Raw genomic sequence first — 8,575 nt, 5'->3', positions numbered from 1 at the left:
AGGAAGGGAAGGGGAGGAAAGGGAAAGGAAGGGAAGGGAGGGAAAGGGAAGAAGGGGGAAGGGAAAGGAAGGGGAAGGGAAAGGGAAGGGAAGGAAAGGAAGGAGAGGGAAAGGAAGGGAAGGGAAGGGAAGGGAAGGGAAGGGAAGGGAAGGAAGGGAAGGGAAGGAGGAGGAGAGAGGGAAGAGGAAGTGGAGGAAAGGAAGGGAAGCGGAAGGGAAGGGAAGGGAAGGGAAGGGAAGGGAAGGGAAGGGAAGGGAAGGGAAGGGAAGGGAAGACTGCAGTCAGCAGAAATGCACCTGGGGAAGTATATGAAGCAGAAAAAGGTGAAGGACTTACGGGCTAGAGACAAAGATCCTCAGCTTCTTAGCTAGCATAGACCTGCTTGGCATAAATGATAGGTGGACTAATGTACAATAGAAGACAGTGTAGCTGCCAACACTGCACAAAGCTTCTCCTGACATAGCCCACTACATTCCTCATTTCCTTCCTGACTCCCTGAACTCTTTGCACTTAGCAAGGTCATTAGCCATACTCCATAGGAACTTAGCTACATCATGAGCTCATTAGGGGAGACAAGACTCAAAGATATGCATTTAGTGCTTGTGTGGTGGCTCCTATTCTACACAGATCAAGACCTGCACTTAGCTTGGCCAGGGTCTTGGTTGCTGTGAATGAGTTGTGAATGAGGGAGCAGTGGAGGCTGGACAGATTTGACATTCAATTTTCTTAGTTTTCCACTTGCACTTAAAACTTGGTCTTACAGAACTCATTCTTAGAATCATAGAGTCATAGAATCATAGAGTAATATAATGATAGAATGATAGAATCATAGAGTCATAGAATCATAGAGTCATAGAATGATAGAATCATAGAATCATAGAGTCATAGAATCATAGAATCATAGAATCATAGAATGGCTTGGGTTGGAAGGGACCTTAAAGATCATTCAGTTCCAACCCCCTGCCATGGGAAGGGTTGCAATCAGGCACTAGATCACGTTGACCTTCCTACCTTAGAAGAGACCCCAGTACGTGCCTGTAAGGTATTGAAATGATTGTTAGTGCCAAGAGAGTAATTTCCTGCAAGACTCAGAACTGCAATAGTGAAAATCCTGTTGAGCAATGGGTTTAATCATATTTAGTATCCCCTCTGGGGAAATTTCCTTCAGTCTATCTTGAGACTGAACTCGAGGATTTCTCTGGTAGGGCTCCAGGGGACATCGCACAGCACAGGTGGCCTGAGCAGCACAGGTAGGTTGGATGCCAAGACCAGGTGCCAACACAAACATCCCAAGGCACAGGATGAGTTTAGTGGGAGCAAAACTCAACTCCAGCCTTTGTGGTTACCATCCCAGTAAGACAGAGAGAGACATAGAAAGGAGGCAAAAGGGAGGGAGAAGGTCAGGGAGTGGGGGAGTGCCAGGAGACTGCAGAGTCCTGTGGCTGTATGAATTTCCTAGTTGTTTTCAAAGCACTGCTCAAACACAGGCGCACGAGTCCCATGTGATCGGTAATTTACGAAAGCACAGGCGTAATGTTGTGTGCATCTCACATCCGCTCTGCAGCCCACCTGACTGCAGGCTCAGGGGGCACCCACAGCATCTACCCCATCAGTGCCCAGGGGGATGGCTGACCCATGGCTGGACACTGCTCCCCTTCTGTATTCATTTCCAAACCGTTCTTTTCTTCCCTTTGCTTGGCTCCATGGGATGAGGCTCCAGAAGCAGGATGCTGCTCCTTCTGTATTTTCACGGAGATAAAAAGCCTTTATTTCTGACCTGGCTGTCTCACTTTTTTTAATTGGCAGAGCACTTTGAGCAAGCTTGCATACAAAACAACCTCACATATTTGAGGATTTGAACTCAGAGTTCAGAGTGTGTTTCCACAGCTATATCTTTTTCCTTGTATTATCATTGCTGAAGTCTCATTTCACTCAAAAGTGTCTGCACAGTAAAAGAGGAAGCTTTCTTAGAAAGGGTGGGAAGAGGACCAAGGGAAAGTGTTCACAATGAAAAAACTGATTGCTTCTTTAAGGATGGAGGATTTTGTTTACCTATTGTTTACCACTTCTATAGGGAACTCCTAACTCCAATAACATTTTTCTGCTCAGCCAAGGAAAGGTTAAAGACATGAACAAGAGAGATGCAGTGTACAAGGCTGGAATTTTTGAAGGGCAGGTAGGTGGGAGGTAAATTTACAGAGGTTTCTTGGACAAGATTATGTTGAAGCAAAATGTGTATTTTGAGGGGGAATGTTTTCCTTTCTCTCTGTCCCCAAGAAAAAACAATGTCCGTGGAAAAGATCTGTTGCCTCAAATGCTGCAAAAACCCCTCTAAAGATCTTTGCCAAAACCAAAGCTTCTGTGAAGAAAGGACATCTGACATTTTAGATCTTTGGTATGGTCAAACCACCCAACGTCATCCCCACCTCCTCTTCCCAGACAACCAATCCTTGCTTTAAATTGCTTAAAGGCCAGTGCCACTACCTCACCACACAGATCACGCCTCTCATGGCCATGCCTCTTTCCTTCATGCTCAGTGAGTTGCCTCTGTGAAGGGTTAATTCAACCAGGGCCTTTTACTCCAACTTGTTTTCCAAGCAGCAGAGAGAATAGGTCTCTTGTTACAAAGATGGCTTCTGGGCATTTGGTGATGCTTTCCCTTTTCTCTCTCTCTGCACTACAAAGAAATCTTTTGTTCTTGTCCCTCTGTCTCATTTACTCTCCCCCACCCTGCTCTCGCCTCTTCCCTCCATTGGCTGCCAAGTGACTAAGGAATGGCAAAAAAATGACCATAGCGTGGTCATGGCAAATATTTCTTCAGTTATTATCTGATAGAGACCTTGAGCATCTATGTGAAGGGCCCTCTGCTTTCCTTCAGGCTTCTCCTGGAGACTGGGAAAAATGAGTCAGACACAACAGGGCAGGATATAAGTTGAATCAGCCCAACATACTAATGGAAATGTCTTACGAATGGAGTCGTGGTGCCTGTTTCAGAAAACGCAAATGATGGGGACTCAGAACTGGAAAGGGTCCAGTGGTGGTTACCGTGGGTCTAGATTTTTATAGGAACACTGTATTTGGTTTAAAAAGATAGAAAAAGTCACTGTCTTGCCTCTAAATCTATTGATTTTGCATCCCATAAGCTGGAGCCAGCACTTGTTGTTGGAGAGGTTGTGATGTCCGAGCCATTGCTGTAAATCCTGTTGTACATGAGGATGCCCTGCAAGAAAATTCATCTCTTCTCAGCAGTGTAACCCCTCAGTGCTGCTTACTGACACATGACACCTTCTGAGCAAAGAATACCTTAGTTTAACATAGCCTTCATTTTCTAAGCAAAACCCCTCTGCTTCCCACAGTAATAATTCCCAATACATGTCCAACAGTATCTTTCTACCTTCTACCACAGTAAAGCTCTGGCAAAACCCCGTGGACATTGTGTCTTCCCACACCCCATTAAATTATGCCTCAAGTATTCCCACAGACATCCTTCTAGCTATAGCCTCCCCCTTGCACTTACTGCTTCACTGAGTCATTTTACGTGCACATATATAGATGTGTATAAGTCCACGTGATGCTGAAGTTACTGCAACTTCCATAATGGCCATTCTCCCACAACAGAAACAATTTCCCAGCCAAATTCTCTGCCCATTGGATTGGGATACACTTTTGTGTGTCCTTCATTGGCACTACCTTCTGCAAACAAATACACAGACAAAATCTTCATTCTTACCTGAAGCAAATCTTCCTCCTCTGCCTTTCTTCTTCTTCTCTACAGACCCTCTTTGCTCCTCTGACTGCCCTTCATCCCAGCTCTATCTCAGTCTGCCTTGCACTCTAGGTGAACAGGACGTACACTCCCCGATTCCATTTGCCGTGCTTTCTGCACCACTCTCCTGTGCAGCTCCTTAATTATTTTAGTAGGCCCTTGGAACGATCTCTATAAGTGGAACTCAGTAACACAGAAGGAGGCTTCTGACACACACGCATACAAAGCTGTGGATGTAAGACTTTATAAGGAAAATTTTTGTTCCCGTAGAGAGTGGGAAAAGACTACACAGATAAAAGAGCGATTATATTCCCACATTAGAAGGACTTCTTGCCTGGTGCATTTCTAAACCAAGCTGATTAAAACAGCATAGAAATGGCTCGCTAACCAAACTCATACATTCATATGATTGTGTCCAGAATAAAGATTTGCACCAAGTCGACCATGTCTGCTTCAAAACTACGTGAGGGTCAGCTTTCTTTGTAAAGCATTGAGTGTGTCTAGTATGTAACAATTAACAAATGTATAATAATCCTCTTCCTGTCTCTTGGCTTGATAACATCAAAATGAATCCTAACACAGACAGAGATCTTTACTTCAATCCCAGCCATGCCCTACTGCTCCCACAGCAGCTCAATTGCACAGGGAGCTCACAGTAGTTTAGTCATGCTCAGCAGAAAAATCAGCAATGATTACCAACACGAAAGGCAAATAAAGCATTCCGAGATGGAGACTTTTGCCCTGCTCAATAAGGAAGCCCTTAGCTGATCCACAAACTCAAGAATTCAGAGTGCCTAACGCTCCAGCCACTGATCTCACAAAGCACTGCTCCCACTGAAGCAATGCACGTTTCTGGATCCTCAAAGAAACACCTCACTTATCAATGGTGAAACAAGGAAAAGTATTTGCTTCTTTCTGGTTGCATCCCACAGTTTTGCAGTCAATACTGCTGCAGTCAAAGGCATTGCACTGCTGACAGAAAGCCCTGTTGGGTTCATCTTTGCACCACGTGGAGACCAGGAGTTTAACTGCTGAAATCTCTTTGGAGAAAAACAACTCACCGCCACCTCTTTCACAAATTAGAAACCTGAAGATGGATTATGGTTTCGTACTTAGATAATTTTGGATGAATCTAGAAAGGAGAGGCGGGTTAGCTGGATGTCTAAATAGAGTCAATGAGATCACATGTTCCGCCTTTTTATCTGCTTTTCTTTTTCTGCTTTTGGACGACAAAGCTTCCTTTGATACAGAAGAAGAGGGGGGTAGGAAGAGCGAGGAGAGGGGGTGCCAGCGTCACCCCAATGGCCCCCGGTCACTTCTCCACGCTCCTTAATGTGATGTTCCCACTGACAGAGAGCCAGAAAAAAAACAGTGATCTCATGATTTCAGAGACGATTCATGCAAACAGCCCTGGGAGATGAGGGGTGAACAGGACAGGAAAGAGGTAAAAGATGAGCGAGGAGAGAAAGGCAAGAAAGGGAGAAGCAGAGGTAAAAGGGAGAGGGGACAAGGAGAACCGGACCATGGAGGTCAAGTATGGATGCCAGAATCCATAAGAGGATGTGTAGAGAGTTTGTAATAAAACAGGGAAGAAAGAGAAGCCTCGAGACAAAGGTAATAGGACTGATGGAGGAAGGTTAGGTATGATATTGTGTGGCAGGTCTGAGGGCAGGATTGGGGATGAGTGGATCAAGTTGCTGTAGGAGACGGAAACTGGGCAGTGTGTAGGATAAGAGGCTGTGAGCAGAAGGGGTAAGAGTTACAAACATTTGTTACTTCTGCCATCTTACACAAAAATGGGTCGGCAGCTCTGCCAAGAGAATCACTGTTGTCTCTCAGCCCCAGAGCCAACAGATGAGTTGAGAGTTTGGAGCCCATGGAGCTCCTTATGGAGGCAGGAACAAAGCAGAAAGATTGGGAGGAGCAACTCAATGAAAAAGGGTCTCCTATTCTGAGCTGCCATCTCCATGTCTCACTATCACTTGGCTGTCCCCAACACTGATCTGTCCTGGGGGCTCATCACGGTTTTCCCCTCCTCTGTCTGCTCCATGGCAGTTAATCGGTGACCCACTGACAGTCTCTGTCCATCACTCATCTCTGCACACAATAGGGTAATTAAACTCTGACCCTCCACTCCTTTTATCCATTTCCTTTGTGCAGTCACTCACTGAAACGGCAGAGAAGATGGTCTGCTATGTAGTATTCGGCCCCAGCCTCCAGCTGCAATGAAGATGTGAGGCATGGGAAGGGCTCACTGCAAAAAGAAAACTGAAGAGGGAGCATCAACGAGGTACTAAGTGGTACAAAGCTTCCCACATACACATCCACCTCCATCGTGGATATCTGCAAGCCTTCAGCTCCTTGTCATCATTCCCAAAGGCTGTTTGGTATCCTTCTGCATACCTACAGCAAACCCACTGCATGCCACCAGGGCATTGCCAGGTGTGGGTGCTCAGCCTGGGTCTAGCAGAGTTTTCCAGGAGTTTTAACACCTCCAGTCTTGGACTCCCTTTCCCACAACACCACCTTGTCTTGTCAATACACCCCAACCCAAGGCTTCTGCACTCCCTGTTACAAGCCCACCAACTCCTCTCAGCTAAGCCCAACCTTGTTTCCCCCGGCCCTTGGTGCTGGGGTGCATCCATGAAGCATAACAGATGGGCTAATAACTGGACATGGGAGGATGCACCCAGTGACAAACAGGATTTGTGAATGATGCCAGGAATTCCTCTTTTTTTTTTTTTTCTTATTTTTATTTTTGCTTCCTGGCACTCTAGAATTTATTACATGGATTAATAAACAGCCAGAAATTATGCCGAGCAACCCAGACTGTGCTTCCTCCTCCCCACCCCAAGTGGAGAAGCTGCCTCCCTCCCACGCATGAGCAAGAAGGGCTGGGGCCACCCGGGGAAGGGCATGACGGGAAAAGCAGTGCCCTCAAACAATTAAGCACTGTCCCAGGCACTGCACACCCCTGTCTGGGAACAAAAGAGTCACACACAAGAGACCTGACTGTGAAGCCTTCATCCGCTTTCATCACTGACCCCCAGGGCAACCGGGGCACAAGGTCAGCCTACTTAAACTCCAAACTCGGCCAGAAATAGAGCTGGGAAGTGGGCAAGGGTGGCCAAGTGCAGGGGTCCCCAACCATTTGAGGGGTTCTTTGACTGAGCCATTTCATTTCATCAAAGACACAGTTTTTTGTGGGTTGTTTTTTTTTTTTTCTTGAAGGAAAATGGAGAGCAGCGGGTGTGAAGGGAGTAAGGGGGAGGCAGGGTGTTCACCATGAATTATGGCCACTCTCAACAAGGGTCTTTTACATCAAGGAGGTGAGGAGAGGATGGGGTAATTGGGCATGTTAGACCCAGGCATAATGAGGGCAAATCTCTGCCTGTTTCCCATCCTACACTCTGCCACTGCTCATGAAATGTGGCCCCCTGTATGCCCTATTGCTCTTTCACCACGGGGCTCTACACCCTTAGGGCTTAACTCAAGCTTTGGTAGCACCTTGCAAAGATGGACAGTCTTTCTAGATTGTCAGTAATGTGTGATCACATCCTTGATGTGCAAAGGCCAAGATCCCAAACTTTCCACCTGCAGGGTCTCAGAAACCTCGTTAGGCTTTACACTGCTGTCTTTTCAAGTTGCAGATATTGCATTTCCATGGCTAATGCCTTGATCTAACTAACAGCTGGACCTCCTAAGGGATAAGGCTGCCCGGAGAGGTTGCGCTGTCTTCTTCACTGGAGATATTCACTCAAGCTGTGAAGTACCAGGCAGGGGTTGGCCTGAGAACGAGAACATAATCACCATACTTATCCCCCAGAACAGAAAACATGCTTGAAGGACAGCGACTGGGGAGGATGTTAGCTCAGCGTTAGTCATGTTGACTCTAAGCTGACAACAGTAGCAGAAAAGCAGCCAGAAACACGAGATTTAACAGAGACCCACTGCAGGGAAATACATCTGAGTGCCAAGAAGCCAACTAGTCATGCAGCGTGTGATCTGCTTGCAGACTCCTTATTACACGTGATGAAAGATGAACAGAAGAGAGTTTGACTGGCGGAGCCTGGCCTGACTTTGCTGTATTGAGTCTCGAAAGGCGGATAAAAGCCTTGTATTTGCTGAGCTCTCTTGATCCAAAGCATACTGGTAGGCAGTGAGTGCTATGTTTTATGATGATGATGATTTTATTTCAGATGATCATTTTCATTCCTTTTCCCCCTCGGGATGAGGTGATCTGCCGGATCTCTAGCACTGAGAAACACAGCCCTAAGGCACACACCATCTCATTCAGAGCCCATCCAACTGACCCCGAACACATCGGATTGAGTGCACACAAAAGGCAGGGTCACCCAGCACGCGTGTACAAAGGCTTCAGGGATGCTTCCGGGATGAAGTGAGGGCCATATTCAATACACACACACACCAGAGGGGAAGCACAAAAGCGGAGCCCATCAGCCACGCTGCCTTCTAGATGGTGCCCACACGGAGGAGCTCCTGCCTTAGGAATGAACCCCAGCTGGGCGGCTGGTGTAACTTTGGAGGCCCTGGAGTTTAAGGAGCTTTCAGCCAGTGCTCTCAGTCGTAGGGTCTGATTTTCAGGTGGTCCTTTATGGAGCCCGATGGTCCCTACGGCTCCCTTCGCACTTAGAGTATTCAGTGTTGCTATGAATTCTCAGCCTAGAGAAGGTTGCGGGGTGACCTCATTGCAGCCTTACAATACCTGAAGGGAACTTTACTCCCAGGAGGGAGTAAACTCTTCGAAGGGCTGATAATAGCAGGACTAGGGAAATGGTTTTAAGTTG

Source organism: Coturnix japonica, chromosome 1 (genome assembly GCF_001577835.2).
Source record: "Coturnix japonica isolate 7356 chromosome 1, Coturnix japonica 2.1, whole genome shotgun sequence".
NCBI classification, from domain to species: Eukaryota; Metazoa; Chordata; class Aves; order Galliformes; family Phasianidae; genus Coturnix; species Coturnix japonica.
Note: the sequence above shows the minus strand (reverse complement) of the source record.